The sequence below is a fragment of the Lepidochelys olivacea genome, assembly GCF_965140295.1.
Source record: "Lepidochelys olivacea isolate rLepOli2 genome assembly, chromosome: 6".
In the NCBI taxonomy this organism is placed as follows: Eukaryota; Metazoa; Chordata; order Testudines; family Cheloniidae; genus Lepidochelys; species Lepidochelys olivacea.
In genome coordinates this window covers 37,013,369-37,037,427 of record NC_140416.1, presented here as the reverse complement: position 1 = coordinate 37,037,427, position 24,059 = coordinate 37,013,369, and the positions used below count along the sequence as shown (strand labels likewise).

General features: G+C 43.3%; 1 protein-coding gene across 1 annotated transcript in view; it reads right to left on the bottom strand.

Moving 5' to 3' along the window:
• Positions 1-24,059, bottom strand: part of CCDC73 (coiled-coil domain containing 73) — a 242,138-nt gene that overhangs the window by 116,528 nt on the left and 101,551 nt on the right. The window lies entirely within an intron of this gene.

Here is a 24,059-nt window from a genome sequence, read left to right as displayed (position 1 = left end):
GTACTTGTGGCACCTTAGAGACTAACCAATTTATTAGAGCATAAGCTTTCGTGAGCTACAGCTCACTTCATCAGATGCATATCGTGGAAACTGCAGCAGACTTTATATATACACAGAGAATATGAACCAATACCTCCTCCCACCCCACTGTCCTGCTGGTAATAGCTTATCTAAAGTGATCATCAGGTGGGCCATTTCCAGCACAAATCCAGGTTTTCTCACCCTCCACCCCCCCTCACAAATTCACTCTCCTGCTGGTGATAGCCCATCCGTGACCAGAGAGATTTGAAGTGATTGCAACGGGCTTTGTTGCAATTGTGCCCACATATCTATTCAGGGGACACCATCACAGGGCCTAATAACATCAGCCACACTATCAGAGGCTCGTTCACCTGCACATCCACCAATGTGATATATGCCATCATGTGCCAGCAATGCCCCTCTGCCATGTACATTGGTCAAACTGGACAGTCTCTACGTAAAAGAATAAATGGACACAAATCAGATGTCAAGAATTATAACATTCATAAACCAGTCAGAGAACACTTCAATCTCTCTGGTCACGCAATCACAGACATGAAGGTCGCTATCTTAAAACAAAAAAACTTCAAATCCAGACTCCAGCGAGAAACTGCTGAATTGGAATTCATTTGCAAATTGGATACTATTAATTTAGGCTTAAATAGAGACTTGGAGTGGCTAAGTCATTATGCAAGGTAGCCTGTTTCCTCTTGTTTTTTCCTACCCCCCCCCCCAGATGTTCTGGTTTAACTTGGATTTAAACTTGAAGAGTGGTCAGTTTGGATGAGCTATTACCAGCAGGAGAGTGAGTTTGTGTGTGTATGGGGGTGGGGGGATGTGAGAAAACCTGCATTTGTGCAGGAAATAGCCCAACTTGATTGTCATGCACATTGTGTAAAGAGTTGTCACTTTGGATGGGCTATCACCAGCAGGAGAGTGAATTTGTGTGGGGGGGTGGAGGGTGAGAAAACCTGGATTTGTGCTGGAAATGGCCCACCTGATGATCACTTTAGATAAGCTATTACCAGCAGGACAGTGGGGTGGGAGGAGGTATTGGTTCATATTCTCTGTGTATATATAAAGTCTGCTGCAGTTTCCACGATATGCATCTGATGAAGTGAGCTGTAGCTCACGAAAGCTTATGCTCTAATAAATTGGTTAGTCTCTAAGGTGCCACAAGTACTCCTTTTCTTTTTACCTTAAAGACTGTTATTTTTGTGGATACAGACTAACACAGCTACCCCCTGATACTTGACATCATCACTGACTGAACTACCTTTCCAACCACTTTCCCCTTTGAAAGCTTTTTTTTTTTCATTCTCCTCGCCTTAATCCCAACATAGTCTTTGACTAGATTTGTTCTCTTAAAGCCTCTCTACCTGACCCTTCTCTGCCAATTACTTGTGCTGCTCTCTGCCTTTAACCAACCTATTCCCTGTCAAAACTCCCACTATTTTTCACACCAGCAGTTGTGGGCTCCCTAACACAGTGGCTAGTTTCTTAAAAGCATTATTGTATGTTATCTCAATATCTGTTAAGAGATCTGGAAACCTTATCAGATGCTCTACAGTTCCTTATATTCCACCTTCCTAACAGAGTCAGCAAGACTGGCTCATGGTTTGACTTCCACAAAGCAGTGGTCTCAACAACCCACATAAACCACTAAAATACCAACCCCCATCTTTATTGTGCCTTTATTGGCTACAAAATCTAATTTCTACTCTTCTTTTATTTCCCTGGTAATCTTTGTTCATTCTTCTATACCAGGAACCTTCTTCTTCACCCACCCTTCAGATCTTTTTCTATCAGCCTTTCCCATACCAAATCTATGGAGCCTGCAGGCATCATTTTGTCAGTGTTTTCTATTTCCCACCATTTAGATAATAAGCATTTTATGGTAAGGACCATCTTTTTATTCTCTGTTTGTATAACACTTTGTACATAGTCCTGATACATGACTAGGGCTCCTAGGTGCTATGGTAATACTACTACTACTGCTACTATTAATATCTCCGACTCGAGACACTTCCCCATTGCTGCCTTCTCCTTTCTTGCTAATCCATCCCCTTATTCAACCCTGGATATTTCAGGCAAACTGCCTCCTGTAACTTCCTTTACACTCTTCCTTTACACTTTTACACACATGGCTCCTACTCTTTCTCACTACATTAAAACATTGTGAACAATTCTCATTCCCCTAGCATCTGCTCCAATTCTATAAAATCTGCCTCTCTACAATTTCTTAAAAAATCCTTGACTGTCTCACTAATACGGCCCATTCTTTAACTTTGCCTTTCTCAAAGTTCTTGGAAATATAGGCTTCTCATTTTTCCAATTCCATCTCAGATAATACCCATGACCTGTCTTCATATGTGTTTTACTCTGGATATAGCATGAAAACTGCTCTCCTCCTTATGGTCAACAACCTCCTTGTTTTTACTTCTCATTACACTTTCTCTGTCATATGGTTTGACATCACTGGTCACTGAATTGGCCACTGTGGACTATTCCTTCCTCCTGGATTACCTACATAGCTCAGCAGCAGGAAACCAGAGACACCTGCAAAGATTCTGCTCTCAATAATCTAACTGTACCACGTCAGAGGATGGCTCTTTTTCTGCATCAAGACCCTCCTGTACAGAGTCCAAAAAAGTTAATTTCTTGGACCACTACTTTTTTCTACCATCTTAGTCTTGTCTTTAACTATAATCACCACTTTTACGATAACAGTCATCTTCGTAGATATTTCAACATTGTTAATAATTCATGTCAGTTCTCCCTGTCTCTCTTGACAGAGTAAATTTGTGGCCCAGAATATATTTCCCCCCTGCATCTCCATATGTGTGTATATTAACCTACAACCATTGTCACAATATTGCCCAATTATATCACTGCATCTTCTCTACCTCTGCTGAAATCCACATCCATGCTTTATTTTCCTCTGGCCTTCACTGTTGATGCTCTAAAACCTCCCCAAGTCTTAACTCTCTAGACTACACTATGTTCAGAATACTTCTACCCATATTTTCACTGTAATAATGTGTGCAGGCCTTTAAAAAGAGGCTATCAGCCAGGCACAGCCTTCATTAACTTCAGCCCAGAACCAAGGAATCCTAGGAAGTGTAGTTCCCAAGAGGACCATAGGAATTGTAGTCTGGCCAGAAATACATTCTGATAAAGGGGGCTTGGAAATAAAAAAAGAACCTTGACGGTCAGTGAAGAAGCTATTAGTGAGGTAGCAAAATATGTAGTGGTTCTCCTTTTGAGAGAACCAACCAGTTCAGTCCCCAAAAAAGAGGTTATTCTCCATGTGCAGTAACTGAAGTTCTTTGAGATGTGGGCCCCTGTCAGTGCTCCACTTCAGGTGTGCATGCACTCCATACACCTTTGATCGGAGATTTTCAGTAGCAGTGCCCGTTCAACCCACGCATACACCCTACAACTCCTCATGCCCCGTATTGAGGATATATAGGGCTGTATGGGCGGATTACCAGGAGTTCTTTCTCTACTGCAAAGTCTCTTTAAGGAAACTCTGAAGCACAGGGGATGGAGGGCAGGTAGCATAGCACCCATAAGGACACACAATTTGAAGAACTCCAATTACTGCACATGGTGAATAACTTCTCCTTCAAGTAGGGTCCCTGTGAGTGCTCCACTTCAGGTGATTTCTAAGCAGTAGCCTCTGAAAGAAGAGGGGGCTTTGGAGCTGGACCCAACAACGAAAGACTGCTATGCCAACAGCATCATCTGATCTAGAAGCATATATCAGAGCATAGTGTTTGGGGAAAATGTTAACCGATGCCCATGTTTCTACTTTTAAAATTTCAGTAATGGGAACATTTATATTAAGTGTCATGAAAGCAGCTTGTGATCTTGTTGAATGGGCTATTATTCTTGAAGGGAGCTGAATATTAGAAGTCTGGTAACAAACAGGAATACAACTGGAAACTCACTTTGAAAGTCTTTGGATAAAAACTGATCTTTTGGATCTGTCTGCAACTGAAATGAATAGTCTGGAAAACTTTCTGAATGGTTTAGTTCTGTCCAAATAGAAAATAATGACTTGGATATTTTAGATATGAACTAGGGATATGGCATAACAATGTCTTATCTTAAAGGCAGGATCAGGCATTTAGTGCACCTAGTTCCCCAATCCTACAGGCAGAGGTGATAACCTAAACAGGTTGTTTTCATAGATCAATACATCAGAGAACACTTAGCTAATGGCTCAAAAGGAAGTTTCATAAGACCATTAAGGACCAAGTTAACTTCCCATACAAGAGTAGGCTGTCTAATTTGCAGAAAAAGTTTATCCAACCCCTTGATGAATCTTTCAGTTGTGGGATGAGCAAAGATTGACTATCCTTGCACAGGGGAATGAAATAGCTGCCTAATGAACTCTGACAGAACCCACAGAATGACTTGACTTCTTTAAAACCACCAGGTAATTAAGAACAGCAGAGAGGGAAGAATGAACTCGGACCTCCTCCAATGGGATCTGTAGTAAGTCAGCAATCCATTTATTTCATCAGGTCTTGACGCTGTTTAAAATCATCAGCATAAGAAGGTGGAGGAGACATCACAGCCTTATCTGGAGAAGATGAGGAGATGTTTGTTTTTGGTGTCACCTCCTTATCCACCCTAGCCTTTTTCTCTTCAAAAGACTACTCATGAAGTTGAGGCTGTTGAGGAGGGAGAGATGGGTCAGGAGAGTGCCTTTTGCAATGATTCCCAAGAGAGTAGCTACGAGCTCTTGAAAACTGTTGATGGTAGGCTGTCCATGAGTCCCAATATGGCAATTGAGGAAGGCTATAAGGTGAGGGGGAAGCATGAGTGTTGCTCATCTCAGCGGGAATGAGAATGTCTTGCTCTTGAAGTTTCTTTCTCAGTATAGGTATCTGGAAAGATGTCTCTATGGTGGTATGTAGGAGATACCTGTTCATAGATCTGAGAGTCTGAAGAAGAGACTTCGGCATAATTAAGAGAGGAAGCAGACATTGGAGGTAAGGATGGTTGTTCACCTGGTGCCAACGGTACCAGGGAACCATGAGAGCTAGAGAGGGATAAGGGTCTAGGCAATCTTGCAGACCTCAGTACTGACAGTCATGTGGTATCCATTAGTACTGGAGATGCTGGCTCATCAGATACAGACAAGTCTTTAAAGTATCTAAACTACTGTGGTACCAACTGAATCTATGACTATACCAGATGGGGCTGCCTGGTAAGCAATGTCAGTGCTGAGGATGTTTAAGGAGGTACAAGTCTATACGATGATGCTGGTACTAAAGATGCTGGCTTGGGAGGTACCAATGTTGCAGTCTGGTTCACCAGTTTAGGTACTGGGGTTGGTAATGGAAAGTCTGGGGATGATTCAGCCTTTTTCAAGGCAGTGTGTTTTGGATCTTTGCTGGAACAGTCATAGAACTGGAAGAGACCTCACGAGGTCATCTAGTCCAGTCCCCTGCACTCATGGCAGGACTAAGTATGATCTATACCATCCCTGACAGATGTTTGTCTAAACTGCTCTTAAAAATATCCAACGATGGAGATTCTACAACCTCCCGAGGCAATTTATTTCAGTGCTTAACCACCCTGATAGTTAGGAAGTTTTTCCTAATGTCCAACCTAACCCTCCCTTGCTGTAATTTAAGCCCATTGCTTCTTGTCCTATCCTCAGAGGTTAAGAACAACAATTTTTCCCCTCCTCCTTGTCAACAACCTTTTATGAACTTGAAAACTGTTATGTCCCCTCTCAGTATTCTTTTCCAGACTAAACAAACCCATTTTTTTCAATCTTCCCTCATAGGTCATGTTTTCTAGACCTTTAATCGTTTTTGTTGCTCTTCTTTGGACTTTCTCCAATTTGTCCACATCTTTCCTGAAATGTGGCATCCAGAACTGGACACAATACTCCAGCTGAGACCTAATCAGCGCAGAGTAGATTGGAAGAATTACTTCTCGTGTCTTGCTTACCATACTCCTGCTAATACATCCCAGAATGATGTTCACTTTTTTTGTAACAGTGTTACTTTGTTGACTCATATTTAGCTTGTAGTCCACTATGACCCCCAGATCCCTTTTCGCAGTATTCCTTCCTAAGCACTCATTTCCCATTTTGTATGTGTGCAACTGAATGTTCCTTCCTAAATGGAGTACTTTGCATTTGTCCTTATTGAATTTCATCCTGTTTACTTCAGACCATTCCTCCAGTTTGTCCAGATCATTTTGAATTATAATCCTATCCTACAAAGCACTTGCAACCCCTCCCAGCTCGGTATTGGCCTCAAACTTTGTGCTCTCTATGCCATTATCTAAATCACTGATGAAGATATAGAATAGAACCAGACCCAGAACTGATCCCTGAAGGACCCCACTCGTTATGCCCTTCCAGCATGACTGTGAACAACTGATAACTACTCTCTGGGAATGGTTTTCCAACCAGTGATGCACCCACCTTACAGTAGCTTCCTCTAGGTTGCATTTCCCTAGTTTGTTTATGAGAAGGTCATGCAGGACAGTATCAAAAGCTTTACTAAAAGTCAAGATATACCATGTCTACTGCTTCTCCCCTATCCACAAGGCTTGTTACCCTAACAAAGAAAGCTATCAAGTTGGTCTGACACGATTTGTTCTTGAAAAATACATGCTGACTGTTATTTATCACCTTATTAGCTTCTAGGTGTTTCCAAATTGATTGCTTAATTATTTGCTCCATTATCTTTCCAGGCACAGAAGTTAAGCTGACTGGTCTGTAATTCTCTAGGTTGTCCTTATTTCCCTTTTTATAGATGGGTACTATTTTTTCCCTTTTTCAGTCCTCTGTAATCTCTCCCGTCTTCCATGACTTTTCAGAGATAATCGCTAATGGCTCAGATATCTCCTCAGTCAGCAACTTGAGTATTCTAGGATGCATTTCATTAGACCCTGGTGACTGAAGACATCTAATTTGTCTAAGTAATTTTTAGCTTGTCCTTTCCTTATTTTAGCCTCTGATCCTACCTCATTTTCACTGGCATTCACTATGTTAGGCGTCCAATTGCCACCAACCTTCTTGGTGAAAAGCGAAACAAAGAAATCATTAAGCACTTCTGCCATTTTCACATTTTCTGTTATTGTTTTCCCCCCTCATTGAGTAACCAGCTGTCAAAGTTCCTCCCCCACTCTGAACTCTAGGGTACAGATGTGGGGACCTGCACGAAAACCTCCTAAGCTTACTTTCACCAGCTTAGGTTAAAACTTCCCCAAGGTACAAATTAATTTTATCCTTTGTCCCTGGATCTCCACTGCCACCACCAAACTCTAACTGGGTTTACTGGGAAATGTAGTTTGGACACGTCTTTCCCCCCAAAATCCTCCCAACCCTTGCACCCCACTTCCTGGGGAAGGTTTGGTAAAAATCCTCACCAATTTGCATAGGTGACCACAGACCCAAACCCCTGGATCTGAGAACAATGAAAAAGCATTCAGTTTCTTACAAGAAGACTTTTAATAGAAGTAAAGAAATCACCTCTGTAAAATCAGGACGGTAGATACCTTACAGGGTAATTAGATCAAAACACAGAGAATCCCTCTAGGCAAAACCTTAAGTTACAAAAAAGACACACAGACAGGAATAGTCATTCTATTCAGCACAGTTCTTTTCTCAGCCATTTAAAGAAATCATAATCTAACACATACCTAGCTAGATTACTTACTAAAGTTCTAAGACTCCATTCCTGGTCTATCCCCAGCAAAAGCAGCATACAGACAGACACAGACCCTTTGTTTCTCTCCCTCCTCCCAGCTTTTGAAAGTATCTTGTCTCCTCATGGTCATTTTGGTCAGGTGCCAGCAAGGTTACCTTTAGCTTCTTAACCCTTTACAGGTGAGAGGAGTTTTCCTCTGTCCCGGAGGGATTTTAAAGGGGTTTACCCTTCCCTTTATATTTATGACACCAGCCTACCCTGTCCTTGGTCTTCCTCTTGCTTCTAATGTATTTGTAGAATGTTTTCTTGTTACCCTTTATGTCTCTGGCTAGTTTGATCTCATTTTGTGCCTTGGCCTTTCTAATTTTGTCCCTACATACTTGTGTTATTTGTTTATATTCATCCTTTCTAATTTGACCTAGTTTCCACTTTTTGTGGGACTCTTTTTTTTTTATTTTTAGATCATTGAAGATCTCCTGGTTAAGCCAGGGTGGTCTCTTGCCATACTTCCTATCTTTCCTACGCAGTGGGATAGTTTGCTCTTGTGCCCTTAATAATGTCTCTTTGAAAAACTGCCAACAGTCTTCAACTGTTTTTCCCCTTAGACTTATTTCCCATGGGATTGTACCTACCAACTCCCTGAGTTTGTGAAAATCTACTTTCTTGAAATCCATTGTGTTTATTTTGCTGTTCTCCCTCCTACCATTCCTTAGAATCATGAACTTTACCATTTCATGATCACTTTCACCCAAGCTGCCTTCCATTTGGAAATTCTCAACCAGTTCTCTCAATCAGTTGAGAGGTATCTTGTCCCTCAACCACAAGCCTTGTGTCCTCAGGTCCCCTAAGTGTGCGCCCCAGCCCAGATCTGACTCAATGTCAGAGAAGGTTGGGGCTTGGCAAAGGGGACCCCTGCACAGACCACTGGTTGGTCCAGCCACCAGCCCAGGATTGTCACAGCAAGGTCCAGGGGGTCTCTGTACGGACAGTAAGACAGTGCGAGCCACATTTGTAAGGGTCAGAGTCTCAGTTGGGCATGCTTGACCATGATATGAAAGTATGCGTCCTTCCTGTCGAGGGCAGCGTACCAATCCCCCGAATCCAAAAGGAAATAATAGTGCTCAGGGAGACCATGCAGAACCAGAGCTTGACCATAAATTTGTTGAGTCCACGAAGGTCTAAAATGGGTCCAAGGCCCCCGCCCTTTGCCTTGGAGATTAGAAAGTAACAGCAGTAAATCCCCTTTCCCCTTAGGTGCGGTGGAGGCAGTTCCGCAGGAGCTATCTCGAGGAGCGAACGAACCTCCTGCAGAAGGAGTTGCTCATGAGAGGGGTCCCTGAAAAGGGACGGGGAAGGTGGGTGGGAGGGAGGGGAGGAGGAAAACTAGAGAGAGCATCCCACCTGTACTGTGCATAGGACCCGTCGGTCCGATGTTATATGGGACCACGCATGGTAGAAGTGGGATAATCAGTTTAAAAACCATGGATATGGATCTGGGAACTGGGTTGGTACTCTGTCCTCGGGCACGCCTTCAAAACCCTTGCTTGTTTCTGGCTTGGGGCTTATTCTGGCCCTGGTTAGGCACGTTGTTCTGTCTGCGCCTGATATTTCTGCCCCACCTGCGATATGACTCCTTCCTGGGTCAGGGTTGACACCGCCTCTGCTGCGGAGGCTGAGGCCTGAAGGGCTTTCTCTGGGTTGCCGGCGTATGCATCCCTAGCGACTTCAGGGTGGTCCTAGAATCCTTAAGGCCGTGCAGCCTGGAGTCTGTTTGCACTGAGAAAAGGCCTGAACCCTCAAAAGGAAGGTCTTGGAGGGTATTCTGGACCTCTGGAGGGAGGCCGATGCCTGGAGCCATGCTGAGCGTCGCATGACTACCCCCAAGGCAATGGTTCTGGCCGCAGAGTCCGCTAAATCAATGGAGGCTTGTAAGGAAGTCTTAGCCACTGCCTTCCCGTCATCGATTAAAGCCGCAAATTCAGAATGTGAGTCCTGGGGCAGGTTTCAGAGTAGCAGCCGTGTTAGTCTGTATTCGCAAAAAGAAAAGGAGTACTTGTGGCACCTTAGAGACTAACCAATTTATTTGAGCATAAGTCCTGGGGCAGGTGATCCTTAAACTTGGACACTACTGTCCAAGAGTTGAAGTTGTATCTATTGAGGATCGCCTGCTGGTTGGCTATACGTAGCTGGAGGCCCCCGGAGGAGTAGACCTTTCTACTGAAGAGGTCCAAACGCTTAGCTTCCTTGGCCTTTGGGGCTCAGGCTTGTTGGCCGTGTCATTCCCTTTCATTGACAGCTGAAACAACTAGGGAACAGAGAGTCGGATGGCAGAACAGGAACTCGTAGCCCTTGGAAGGGGTGAAGTATTTCCTCTCTACCCCCTGGCCGTCGGTGTGATGGAGACCGGGGTCTGCCATATAGTGTTGTAATTCGACTGTATGGTCTTTATGAGAGGGAGAGCGGCTCTGGAGGGACCCTCGGGAGCCAGGATGTCCACCATCGGATCCTTCTGCTCAACTGTTTCTTCTGCCTGAAGGTCCATACTGAGAGCTATTCTGCAGAGCAGCTCCTGGTGAACCCTGTGGTCTATTGGTGGCGGTTCTGAGACTGACATACCCACCACAGTCTCATCTGGGGAAGAGGAGGAAGTGAGGTGCTGCTGGTTGTCCTCATCTAGACCCTCCTGCGTGTCCCCATAGACCTGGGTCACTTCAGGACCCTGAGGGGCTGACACCTCTTGAGGTGTCACAGAGCTTGGCACCGCCTCAGGTACTGGGCTGGGGGTGTCAGTTGCTGTTGTGGATCTGGGGGTGGCCTAGAGAGAGTGGCCTCCCTTGTCCTTGATGGGTGCCTGTGTGGTGACCTGGAATGGCGTTGCATAGACTGTCCAGACCTAGAGGCTCTGGAGAAGATGCCCTGTTGCTGGTGGTAGGCCCATGGGGTCTAGAAGGGCCACTGACCCGGAGGGGGCCATTGTGGCTGCCAGGCTGTTTGGGATTCTCTGCTAGCTATTGTTCTATGTCTACTATAGCTAGAGTGACCGAAGTCGGCCTCGGATCCGGAGAATGCTGACTGAGAGGACCAGGGCGATGCCGAACGTTGAGCAGTCGCAGGGTGCCTGGCTGACCGGGACCGTGAACGGTACCAGGAGTCTCGGGACCAGGATCGGTGTCTCGCACTCGGTGCTAGTGACATCGGTGCCGTACTCTGGTGCCAGGCGACCGATGGAGTCGGGGACTGGCGTGGATTTGCCGTGGGCACCGCTGGCTGGTTCGCCTCTGGTGCCATAACCTCACGCTGGGTCGTGGGCTCCGGGGAATAAAAGGAAGCCAAACTTGACTGTGAGCGGTGCCAAGACTGCGACCTCGAGCGGCACACCATTGCCAGCTTCCCTCTGGACGGCATCATTCTAGGTGGTGCCAGAGGCTTCTCCCTGCACTTCCTGCACTGCCTCCCTCCCTTCTTCCTTTTCCCTTCTCCCTCCCTGACAACTCAATGAGGTCTTTTGCTGCCTCAAAAGCGTCGGGTGTGGAGGGGTGTTCGAGGACTTCCTCCAGCCCTTCATTGGCACTGAATCCGCTGGGTACTGGAATCAACGGGACCTGTAGTGCCGTAGTCGACAGAGCCAATTCTTGGCTTGGGCCCACAATGTGTCTTTGCGTGTCAGGAGTGTTTTTGAGTGGCTTAGTAGCTCTATGGGGAGAGCGCCCTCTTTCCCCTTGCTTGTGCCGCTTAGTTGGTGCCGGAGAAGCGGACCAGTGCTGAAGTTGGTTGTCCCATCTTGGTGCCGATGATTTACAATACCTGGGTGGTGCTGGGTCACACACAGATGCCAGGGCACTTCGCACTGAGGAAGCCAGGGCCGGTGCCAGTTGGTCAGAGGCTGGTGGTTGTAACGCGGCCTCCATGAGCAACTGCTTATGGCGAAAGTCTCTTTCTTTCTTGGTGCACAGCTTAAAGGCATTGCAGATCTTGCAGCGCTCTGCCTGATGAGACTCTCCCAGTCACCAGAGACAGGAGTCGTGGGGATTGCTGTTGGGCATAGACTTGCGGCATGTGGCGCAAGCTTTGAAACCCTGGGCTTCCGGCATGCCCTGCAGCCCAAGGCTGGTGCTGGAACTAGCTTCCAGACACCTGAAACAATGGATTTCTAACTAACTGATAACTATCTATGAAAAGCTAAGGGATCAGTCGCAAGCAAGAGAGAGAGAGAAACGTTCCAACGTCACCACAGATGGTAAGAAAGAATTGAAGGGGGGTTGGACTGGCAGGGTAATATATACATCGCCATGAGGGTGTCACTCTAGGGGCTCCCCTGCCATACTGACGTGAGCTGCTAAGGGGAAAAGTTTCCGATGTCCGTGCATGGGGTGCGCGCACACCTAATTGGAATGGACATGAACAATCACTCGAAGAAGAATAGCTGACTGAAGGGCTTGTTTGAACTTTTCCATTTGACTTTTATTTACCTTGAAAGGAATAGCATTTCCTAATTTAGCCAGGAGCCTAAATTAAACTACTGCATCAGCTGAGAGGAAAATTGAGGCACAGGCAGGTGAGGAAACTGAGGCAGCATCTCTCTCTCTCTCCTCAGGATAAGAGATATGTGACACTCTCGTATTACAAAGTACAATAGATCACCTTAATTCTCTAGTAATGCCACTTTCTCCAAAATCATTTCAGAATCTAATTCAAAACTGGTCTTGTTTTAAAACCTTATCTAATTTTAAATTCGTTCCAAGGACTTGTTCCAGCCAGTCTCACATATCTTGTCTCCCTCACTCGGTCCCTCCAGTCAGCTAGTATTGGCCTTTTCTCTGTTCTTCCCACCAATCTCATTACTATGATACAGAAAAAAGATTACACTTCAAGATGTTTGTCCCTAGGGGTGCTCCACTTCAGGTGCGCATGTGACCTTTGATCAGTGATTTTCTGTTACAGTCCATTTAGCCTGCACATGCGCCCTGTAGAACTTTGCGCCATGCTCAGAGGGTATATAGGGCTGCACAGGAGAACCACCCACAGCTCCTTCTCTACACGAACATTTAATAAGAACAGTCCAAAGCAAGAGGGTAAGGATGACGGGTAGTGGAGCACCCAAAGGGACACACATATTGAAGAACCACAGTAACCAAACAAGGTAAGTTTAACCTTTTCTTCTTCTTTGAGTAGTGTCCCTATGGTTGCTCCAGTTTAGCTGACTCCCAGGCAGTATCCTCACTGGAATGAGGGAGCTTGGGAATCAAGTCCAGGAGGTAAGACTGTGCAGCAGAACCAATTGCCACATCTTATCTGATGAAATGGACCATGGCATAGTGTTTAGAAAAGGTATGCACTGGTGCCCAGTGTAGCAGCTCTCAGACACTGGAATGTTTTTGAGAAATGCTGTGGAAGTTGCTTCGGATCTGGTAGAGTGTGCTATAATCCTGTGGGGAGGAAAAGCACCAGCTGCATCATAGCAAGCAGTAATACACCCAGAAATCCATTTCAACATTCTCAGAGAAGAGGTTGTGAACTCCTTTGATCTTTCTGCAATGGAAACAAAGAGTTTAGGTGATTTCTGACATTGCTTAGTCCTATCCAGATAAAAGGCCAATGCCCATCATACATCTAATTTATGAAGGAAAGTCTCCCACTGAGATTTGTGTGGTTCAGGAAAAAAACAACAGTAGGTAAATAGACTGGTTAAGATGGAAATCCAACAGCATTTCAGATAAGAATTTTGGGTGGAGTCAGATGGAGACCTTGTCCTTGAAAAATATTGTAAATGGGGGTGGGGACAGTCTGCCATCAAGTCTCCAATTTCTCCAACCCTGCAGCCTGACATGGTAGCTACTAGAAAGGCCATCTTCGTAGATGAGTGAAGCAAGGACCAGGTCACCATAGGTTCAAATGGAGGTCCCATAAAGGTATCTAAGTTACAGGCTGAGATCCCAAGTCAGAGTAGGATCCTTAACCTAGGGGCAAAGATTCCCCAGACACTTTATAAATCTCAGGGATGTAGGGTGCACAAAAACAGAAATCCCCTAGAGTGGGGAATGAAAGGCGGATATTGCAGTGAGATGAACTTTAATAGAGCTAATTGAACAACCTTATTTTTTTAAATCCAGCAGATAATTCATGATGGCTGACGGTGAAGAAGATTCGGGCACAAGGCAGTGATGGTAATACCAGTGGTTGAACCTCTTCCATTTCTGAAGGTAAGTGATTCAAATTGACTACCTTCTACTATTTAGCAATACTTGCTGTACGCCTGTCAAGCAGGTAAATTCTAATCCTGAGAACCATCCAGGAGCCATGCTTGTAGATAGAGGACTCCTAGGTTAGGATGAAGCACACAACCTACGTCCTGGGAGAGGAGATGAGGGACAGTCAGATGCTTGAGCCAGTTGGACACACAGATGAAGCAGGTAAGAGCACCAAGCTTGCCTCGGCCAAGTTGGTACTATGCAGAGAAATTCTGGCAACTGACCCTCCTTAATCATGGCCTCAAAGTGTTCTCTGTGCTTCTGTGGAAGATGTTCAATAAAGAATGCAAACTTGTTGTAATTCATGTAATCATACTTGGCCATGACCACCTGATAGTTTGTGATCTAAAACTGGAGAGTTGCAGATGAGTAGGTTTTCCGTCCAAAAAGTTCTAACCGTTCCCGATTCTTGTCATAAGAGGTAGAACTTGAGCAATGCTGTCTACCCTGCTTGTTTATGGCATCCACAAACAGGAAATTAGGTGGGGGATGGGAAAACAAAAATTTTGAGTCCCTGGGCGGGGGTGGGAAATAGTATTTCTTATCTGCCTGTTTACAAGTTGGCAGTAGTTTCCACACACAGTCTTTGCTGGATCCAGGAGCCCATTATTAATGGGTCTTGTATTTGGTAACAGCAATCCAGGTTGCACTATATCCAGAAGCTTGTGATGCAAGTCCTCAGAGAGTGGACTTGCCCCCCACACCCTCCCCCAAGATTACAAGCTTCGGGGGCAGGCAGCCTGAGTGTGCAATGCAATGAGTTCTGCAGAGAAGACAGGAGATGTGCTGCTCCCAATTTGTGCCCCTGAGGCGGGGAGTCAGAATTTTGTTTATAAAACAGAGTGATTACCAGGTGATTTTAAAAGGGCTATTAGAATGTTTCCTAAAATTAAATGATCTGTTCCAAGCTTGGTCAACTGCAAAAAGTATGCAGCCTAAATGACAGAAAGTAATTGTAGATTTTTCTACAATTGTTTCAATTTTTGTATTCAAGAGGGGGTAAAATTACTAATATCTTTCTTTGAAAACATAACTGATTTTTTAGACAAAGGAAATGCTGTAGATCTAATCTACCTGGATGTCAGTAAGGCATTTGATACAGTTCCATGTGAGAAATTATTAGTTAAATTGGAGAAGATGGGGATTAATGTGAGAACTGAAAGGTAGATAAGGAACTGGTTAAAGGGAAGACTACAACAGGTCATACTGAAAGGTGAACTCTCAGACTAGAGGAAGGTTATTAGTGGAATTCCTCAGGGATCGGTCTTGGGACCAATCTTATTTAACATTTTTATTACAGACCATGGCACAAAAGGTGGGAGTGTGCTAATAAAATGTGCAAATGACACAAAGTTGGAAGGTATTGCCAATACGGAGGAGGACTGGAATACCATACAAGAAAATCTGGATGACCTTGTAAACTGGAGTAATAGAAATGGGATGATATTTAATAGTGCAAAGTGCAAGGTCATGCATTCAGGGACTAGCAACAAGAATTTTTGCTGTACGCTGGGGATTTATCAGTTGGAAGTGACAGTAGAGGAGAAAGAGCTGGGGATATTGGTTGATCACATGATGACTGAGCACCGTCAATGTGATGTGGCAGTTTGCCAGAGGCTGGGGATGGGCAATACCTTTTACAGGAGTGAGTGGGTGAGGTTCTGTGGCCTGCAATGTACAGGTCAGACTAGATGATCATGATGGTCCCTTCTGACTTTATTAAGAGTATCTGAGTAAGAATACACATTACCATTTTAAACCTAACCAGTGTCCCATAAGTGACTTGCCACAAGATGTCAGAACTTGATAGTATTAGAGCTGAGTGGGTCTAATATTGATTTAATTTTCTTTTTTGATATAGCAATTAGAAATATCTGACAAAAGTATTGTATCTAAGTTATTATCTGCAAAAACACTAGTTTTCAGTTGCCTAAGTAGCCCCTTGAACCACGGTTAAAGTCCCTCCCCGAATCTGAAATAGCGTCCCTGTGGGCAGGCACAGAATTTGTCATCATCCCCTGCTCCCATGTGCAGCCCTGTTGGCCTGACTGGAGCCACCCCCCCAAATACAGAAGTCATCTATGGGGTCCCTGACTCGTCTAACACTGACAAGTCCCTGGAGTCATGGAATTCTGCGGTACTGAGTGGGTCGGTACCAACACAGCAGTTGATTTGGGCGGTACCATTGCTTTGAAGAGTGTAGGCGCCAGGGTCAAAGACACATGTTTGATTTTGTCGGTACTGACAGAGCTGAGTGGGAAGGCACTATTGGTAAGTCTGAAATAGATGGTGTTGATCTGGAGGCAGACGGTACTGGGGCCTTACTGGTGTCAGGTTTCTCTGAAATGCTTCAGGATCTCCCTGTTCTGCTAGGACTGAAGGAAGAGTCTTTCACCTCCAAGGTACTGAGTGGAGAGATCATGCCTTTCGACACCACAGACCTACCAGGAGATCAGAGCTTCTTGGGAGACCGAGCTCCTTTTCTTCTGAGCCTTCCCTGAGTTGTCCAAGATCTTCCCCTTCTTAAGTGAGACCTTAGCCAAAATCAAAGAGGTACTGGATCTATCTAATGAAAGGTGTATGGGAGGCAATTTCTTGACCTGACTCAGAAGCTGGGCAAAGGGAGAGTTCTATTAGCAACAGCTTCAGTTTGGTCTTCCAATTCTTCTGAGCTCTAGATTTTAGAGCCAGGAAAAAGTTACACTTTTGGGAAATATGGGATCTCCCAAGCAATGGACACAGTTAGAGTGGCCATCGGTGATTGTGATAGCCTCCCAACAAGAGAGCAGCACATGAAACCTGGTGAGCCAGGCATGACCAGCCAGGCCAAATAAGCTCCCCAGAAAAAAATGGGAAAGAAAAAAAGGGAAAGAGGAAAAACAAACTTCTCACATCTAACTAATTCTATAACAACTAACACTGAACAAATTAAAGAGTAACTACAAAACATGCTGAGGCATCCATGAGGTGGACATGCTAGAGCTCTGTCTCAGGCTGAGGCAACAGAGAAGGAACTGAAGACGGTTCACCCACACAGCCCTATATATTCTCAAAGAACAGCATGAAGTTGTATAGAGTGCGTGTGTGGGCAGAATGGACACTGCTAATGGAAAATCTCTGATCCAGGGCTCAAAAGGCACATGAGCACCTGAAGTGGAGCACCCATTGGGACACTACTTAAAGAACAGTATTTTCTGCAGCTATTACCATCTGGAATAGCTTTCTTGTATTTATCTGCCTCACTGAGGCTCCATCTCATTTTAAATCTCATTAATAACATTTTTCCTCTGCCTATACTTCTTAACTTCTTTCCTTCTGTTATTACAGTATGTAGCACTTTACAGTAGTTACAATCTGATGTAGAAGTTGTATACAATGTTAAAATAAGCTGTACTGATATTTAGGGCTTGTCTACATTACCTGCTGGATCGATGGGCAGCGATCGAGCCAGTGGGGGTCAATTTATCGCGTCTAGTCTAGACGCAATAAATCGACCACTGAGCACTCTCCCGTTGACTCCAGTACTCCACTGGAGCAAGAGGTGCAGGCGGAGTGGACTGGGGAGCATCAGCAGTCGACTTACCACAGTGAAGACACCGCGGTGAGTAGACCAAAGTACATCTACTTCAGCTATATTATTCACGTAGCTGAAGTTGCATAACTTAGATCGATCCCCTCCCTAGTGTAGACCAAACCTTAGAGACTTAAGTGTATGAACATAGGACATTTTAGACATTTAGTTTGCCTGTCCCCTTCCCTTAAAATTTGAACTCACAGCATATTATCCTTTTAAATATTTGTTCAACTGTTTTTCAAAACTATTTACCAGAGCTCTTCTTCAGCTTGGTACAGCTCAAAATCTAGTCTCATTCACCAATAGAAGTTGATCCAATGAAAAGATGATACTTCACTTACCTGGTCTCTTGGATATTATAATTATTATTTGGGTCACATTTTCTGAGGGTCACATTTTCAAAGTGCTCCCATAAAATTTTCAAGAGTATCTGTTTTTCCAGGCACAAAACCCTGTATTTTTAATGCAGAACATTAATTACACATGCAAATGATAAACTGAATATGAAATTTATTATTCTGGCTGTGCATAATGGAAATGTTTCCTAATTTTTTGAGTACACTTAAGAAGGCACACAGAAGATTTCACCCTTGCTATCCATGAATTAACTAGCAACAGAGATCAGCTATAAACTTAAAGACTTACTAACAAGAAAGCTATATCCAGTTGCCTCTCCCTATCACTGATTCTAAAGAAATGATTAGGGTTCTTAAGATTCAGGAACCACATATTTATGCCAGTGTTCAATAAATCAAGTGCAAAGGTTAGGGATGATAGGAAGGGGAATCCAGCCTTTCTGACTTACTAATAAGGGTGAAAGTAAGTTAACAGAAGAAGTAAGGTATTTTTTTAAAATGGCAGCACAAAGGTGGAAGGAAGAAGTGGAGACTGAAACCATTATGCTATTCAGAAAATAATCACCAAAGCAACGTGAAAAGGGAATGATAGCAAAACATATACAGTGCAAATTATTATAGGCAAAGCTGGTAGCATCATCTGCAGTTAAGGTTGCCTAACACTCTCCATTGTAAGACCCTGATTTCATTTGTTTATAACTTTGCCAAAAACTTTAATTTTTCAAACTAAAACTTTACACATTTAATGTTGGCCTCGGTCTGATTTGATTTTTTTTTTAAAGTTTCAGCTAATTTTCACCATTTCAGCTAAGTTTCACAATTTCTGAGACCAATTTAAGGAAAAATACAGTTTGCACCTCCATGCCTTGGAGCGAGGGCTTGAAATTTGCACAGGGGACGACATACTGGTGACAGGGATGTGCCTTTTGCTGTTCATGTAAAAATTAACTGAAATTTGGCCAAGTTATAAGCCTCTTAAAAAAATCTCAATTTGCACACATTCAACACAGATATGTTAAAGCTTGGCAGCTAACTCTACTAAGATTTTGTCTGCTCCAAGCATGCTCCATATCAGAGCTCCACGGGCTGAGCAAGATTTTCCCTACAATTACTCTTCCCAGCAGCTGGGGGCTGCCACAGTATGGGCACAGGAAATGAAAGCAGGGAGATGGTTTCTCAATGCTCCTGCTGCTGGCAGTGCGTGCACTATACCAAACCTGGAGTAATAGTAAGAGGAAGCAGCCTGAGGCAGGGGTGGCTTTAGTGTGGGTTCATTTGCACTTACAGAAATCATGAAACCAAAGTGCCAAACTTGAGTGGGACTTTGACCACATGTTCCAAATCACAATGCTCAGAGTGGGGAGCCAGCCCCAACCCCATGGGACAGGAGTTGCTGCTCGGTCTCCAGACCCTCACCTCCTGGGCCTTTCTTCCGCACTGGATCTGGGTTAGGGTTGCAGTGCCATGGTGGAAGGTGCTGCTGTGGGTGGTTGGTGATCCCTTGACTACTACTCAAAATCATGTCCAAGAAGAGTTTAGTGTAGTGCACCCATTGAACTGGAAAGCTACGTCCACCACTGAGTGGAGGAGAAGGTAGAATGCTGCAGGAGCCAGAGGGTAGGAAGTAGCAAAAGAGAAGAGCCAAAGGATGGAGGGAAGCAGAAGGGGACAGAAGTAGGGGAGGAGAACAGGAGCCACTGGAGGAGTGGATAACAGCAAGAGGAGGAAGAGGGGCTAGGGGTCTATAGGTACAGGAGGAGGAGGAGGAGGAAAGGAGCTAGATCATTTGGGGGGGATGAATAGGAACAGAACAGAAGTGGGCAGGAGCTGGAAGTTGATCGGAGCAGCAGGGGGCAGAGACAGACTGGAGCAGTGGAGTCTATAACCGTTAGAACACACTCCCCTCCAGAATTTATAATTGATCCCAGGAGCCCTGTCTCTCTACATGCCTCGGATATCAGCACACAAGCTGTGAAATCCACCGGCAAAGTGTATAGCTCATCCCCCTCTAGTGTTTGCTACCAGTTATTCCATTACTTCAAGTGGTAGAGTTCTATTTTGTGGATATAAAGGTCAAAACCCTGTTGACCAAACCTGCAGGTTGATATGGTTCCACATGACAGAATTTGGGGGGGGGAGGGGGATTCTTTCAGTTTTGTTTTTATCCTTGGTATCAGGGAGAGGACCAGACTGAAAGGTGGCTTATGTTTTCCCCAAGAAACTAACATTCCTTCCCCCCTCTCCAATAAGATTTTTCTTTATTTTACACCCTGTTATTTTACTCCAAAATCTAGTTGCTAGCTTCAAAGAAAGAAAACATCCCTGACACAGGTTCCAACTACCATCCTTTTGGTTAATAGACAAAATGAGTTTGTCTTTTGCACCACAGAGACAAATTAGTATAGTGAACAAAATCAGCACTAAAATTCATCTTTTTGGTACTCAGCGAGACACCACTTCCATTGCTCCCACTGCTGACAAACAAAACTATCCTATATTCTCTACATCAAAGTACATCCCTATTCCAGTAAGCACTGAAGCACATGCTTAAGTGCTTTCCTGCATAAAGATGTTTTCCTAAATCAGGGCCATAGTTCTCACTGATTCAGTACACAATATACTAAAGTTCAAATGCTTCCTAGCCCTTCTAAATGTTATCTTAAACTTAACTTCAATTGTCAAATGGTGGTGGTAGTTATGGTTGCATTAGACTTCCATTGTGACAAACTGTATATGACTGTTTATCATTATACCTAAAGTTACACTTAAAACTATTACAGGTAAGACAATATTTTAGCCCCTGTGGAAGAAATTCCTCACATTACCCAACATAATGTCTCCAGCTGATTGCAGAACAGGACTGACAGACTTCAGAGGACATGGTAGAGTGGTAGGCAAAACTGGCAAAAAATAAGCGGACCCTCAATACTCTACCAAAATATAAAGAATCCCCTGGAAGAAAAACAAAACAGTAATTTCTACTGATTGCTTTTGCGGTTTCTGATTACATCATTAGGCATTATAGTCAATTCCCATTAAAAAGACAGATTCTCCTGACATCTTAAGAAATAAGGTAGTGGCATATGCATTTTGAAAATTTAGCCTGTCTGTTCTAAGATAAGCATGCGCAGCTCCTATTGACCTCAATGGGAGTTTTGCATACATACGTGAGGGCTGATTTTGTCTCTTCTGTAGCTGGAAAGTTGCAGGGGCGGGCATTGCTTGTAATTATAAACTACTTTTAATTTGATGATTTAATAACTCCTACCTTATCAAAGAAAAAACATTAAAAACAAACTCTTACAATGTAATTAGAATGTATTTACTTAAATATAAATTGACTTAGAATGTTTCAATTTTTCTTTTAAAATAATTTTTATGGTCAATAGCTTTGTTTATATTTTTCTTTTTTATTGCCTTCAGCTTTTGCATTAACAATTTTTTTAAAAGCCTCTCAGACATTAATTGTTATTTCAGTATTTAATTATTTTGGGCTAGATTTTCATCACTGATCAGCTCTGCTCAAATTATGACTCCAGCTGCAAGAGGGGCAAGATTCATTTCTACAATTTAATATTTGTATTACAATACAGCCTGGATCACTCAAACCAACAGGGGCCACACTATGCTAGGTACGTACAAAAGCATAACATTCCCTGCCCCATAGGGCTTCCACTCTAAACAGGCAAAGCATGGGAGGGGAAACAGAAGCACAGTGAGGTAAAATGACTCATCTGAGATATCACAGCAGGTTATATGTAGAAGTGAGAGTAGAACTCAGGTCTCCTGAAACCCAGTTTAATGTCTTATCCACTTGACCACACTAACCCCCCTTGAGCTACCTGCCCAATCCTGTTCCTAGGGAACAACTCAGCAAGATGGGGGCAGAGATGGGTGGGAAATGGGACTCCCTCTTGGTCAATGGTCCTCAAACTTATTTGAATGTGTCCCCCTTCTTTGTGTGTGTAGTGGTTTATGCTCCTCCCTTGGGCATCCAACCAGCAGCCGCTGCTCTCTGGCCGCCCAGCTCTGAAGGTAGCACTGCCACCAGGTATGGTATTGCTGCCCTTACTTCTCCACTGTTGCTGGTGGCGGCGCTGCCATAAGAGCTGGGCACCTGGCCAGCAGCCGCCACTCTCTAGCTACCCAGCTCTAAATGTGCACAATATTTTTTCCCCCCTAAAGCTTCTCTCCCCACCCTGAATATATTCTGCACACCTCCCAGTTTGAGGACCTCTGCTCTGGCTCAGCCCCATCTCTCCTACTCACTGGTCAGGTGCACAGTGGGGAGTAAATTACTCCATGAAAAAGGTGAAGCAACTCAATCTTCTCTCAGAGCAAGGAAGGAACTGTGATTCTGAGCCATTATTCATTCTATAGCCTTTTTCTGATGTGGTACAACTGCATACTATCTTGTTCAGGGCAGATTGTAAATTTACAGTCTAGTCTTATGTAAGTTATGACTTGTAATAAATGCATAACTAAAATCATGGGAGCATTTTGTGCCATTGATTTTGTAACAATTGATTTATATGCAGAGTTCTGCTTAAAAATCAACAGTAGTACATTGTGGCCCAAAATATTTTATAATCCTATTTCAAAATAGTTTCATTTTTCATCCTCGTTAAGCAGGTAATCTTGATTCATTGACAGATCAAGTAATACATACCTGCTCTTGTTACTAGCCTTCAAAAGTTTTTAACTTTTTCCCACTGCTGCGAATTTGATTAAGAACAAGATAGAAACATCTTCAGCATGAAGATGAAAATCTGTGTTTGGACATTTCAAGCCAAATCTTACTCACAGGATTTGGCTCTTGGCTGCAGGCATTTTGCAACTAAAAGTACATGTAGTGAAAAAAGATAAAAACTTACCTTCCAGAGACAATCAAATACAGTAGCTGTAGTCCTTGCTTTATTCTTTTTCTCTTGTACACGGGGGGAGGGGAAGGAGAAGAGAAGAGAAGAGAAGAGAAGAGAAGAGAAGAGAAGAGAAGAGAAGAGAAGAGAATTTACAGCATTCTTTTGAAATTACAATATTTCCATTTTAGTGTTATATGACTCTAACCAAATGAAATAAAGAGGTTAAAACTTTGATAGTGTAAAGGGCAGCAAGCTACCACAAAATATATTATCTCTATGGGGAAAAATGGTGGTTTGCTATTCTGATCTATTATCTAAGTAAAAATTCTCCAGAGTCCCTTCATTACTGCAAACATGGCTGTACTGGGCTAAACTCCTTCTGTCCTAGACTAAACCCACAGTTCGTAGTGATTAGGGTGTGGTGAATTTATAACTACTGCAATTGCACCAAGGGCCTAGAGGCTTTTAGTTAAGATACTGTGCAGCAGTCATTACAGATGTAGTGTTATTTTTAAAAAGCGTTGTGCCATTTAACTTTTAAAATAGATCAAAACAAAGGTAAACATTTATCAATGCAAACATTTTTTGTAGAATGTCTACAATACACTTTTGTCAAACAGGTCAAAGGTATCAAATAACTAAAGTATAGTTCTTCTGTGAAAGGCAGAAAGAAAATCGTTCAGAAAATCTAAAAAGAAAAGCATTAGCAAATGTATACTAGAATCTTTTGCAATATAACTGAAAAACAAAATAGGTGTTACTATTGGCCTTTAATTATAAGGACATCATTGCAATACTTAAAAATGAATCTCCCATCTATTTCTTTATTTTAAATCAAGAAATACTCATATCTTAGAATGGCAGTGCTCATAATGTCTCTAAAGTACTGTAATAGTTTGACTTTGACCTTTATTGACTATGTTTACAACCAAGGAGATAGTTGAAAAAAAAATCTACTTGCGTATGTCAAAGATACTAACCATCTATTTGCTTTCTTTTTTAATTTAGTGAAAGCACCGGTATACTGACTGAAAAGCAGGTCAAAGCTACACCCCTCCTGGTAAATGGTAAATCAATCTGTTAAACAAAGACTGAGATAGATTCAGTTATGGATGTCTGCTTGCTTTCCACATCACGAGTCACTCTTGAAAAGGTTTTTGATACGGAAGGATATAATAAAATAAACACAATAGAAAATAAAAGTTGACTATAGAGAATTTCTGCCTTATTAATTTGGTAAACAATTGTATTTTTGATAGATAAATATGTGTCAGTTGCATTCATTGTCCCAATGTACCCATAAGAACTAAGTT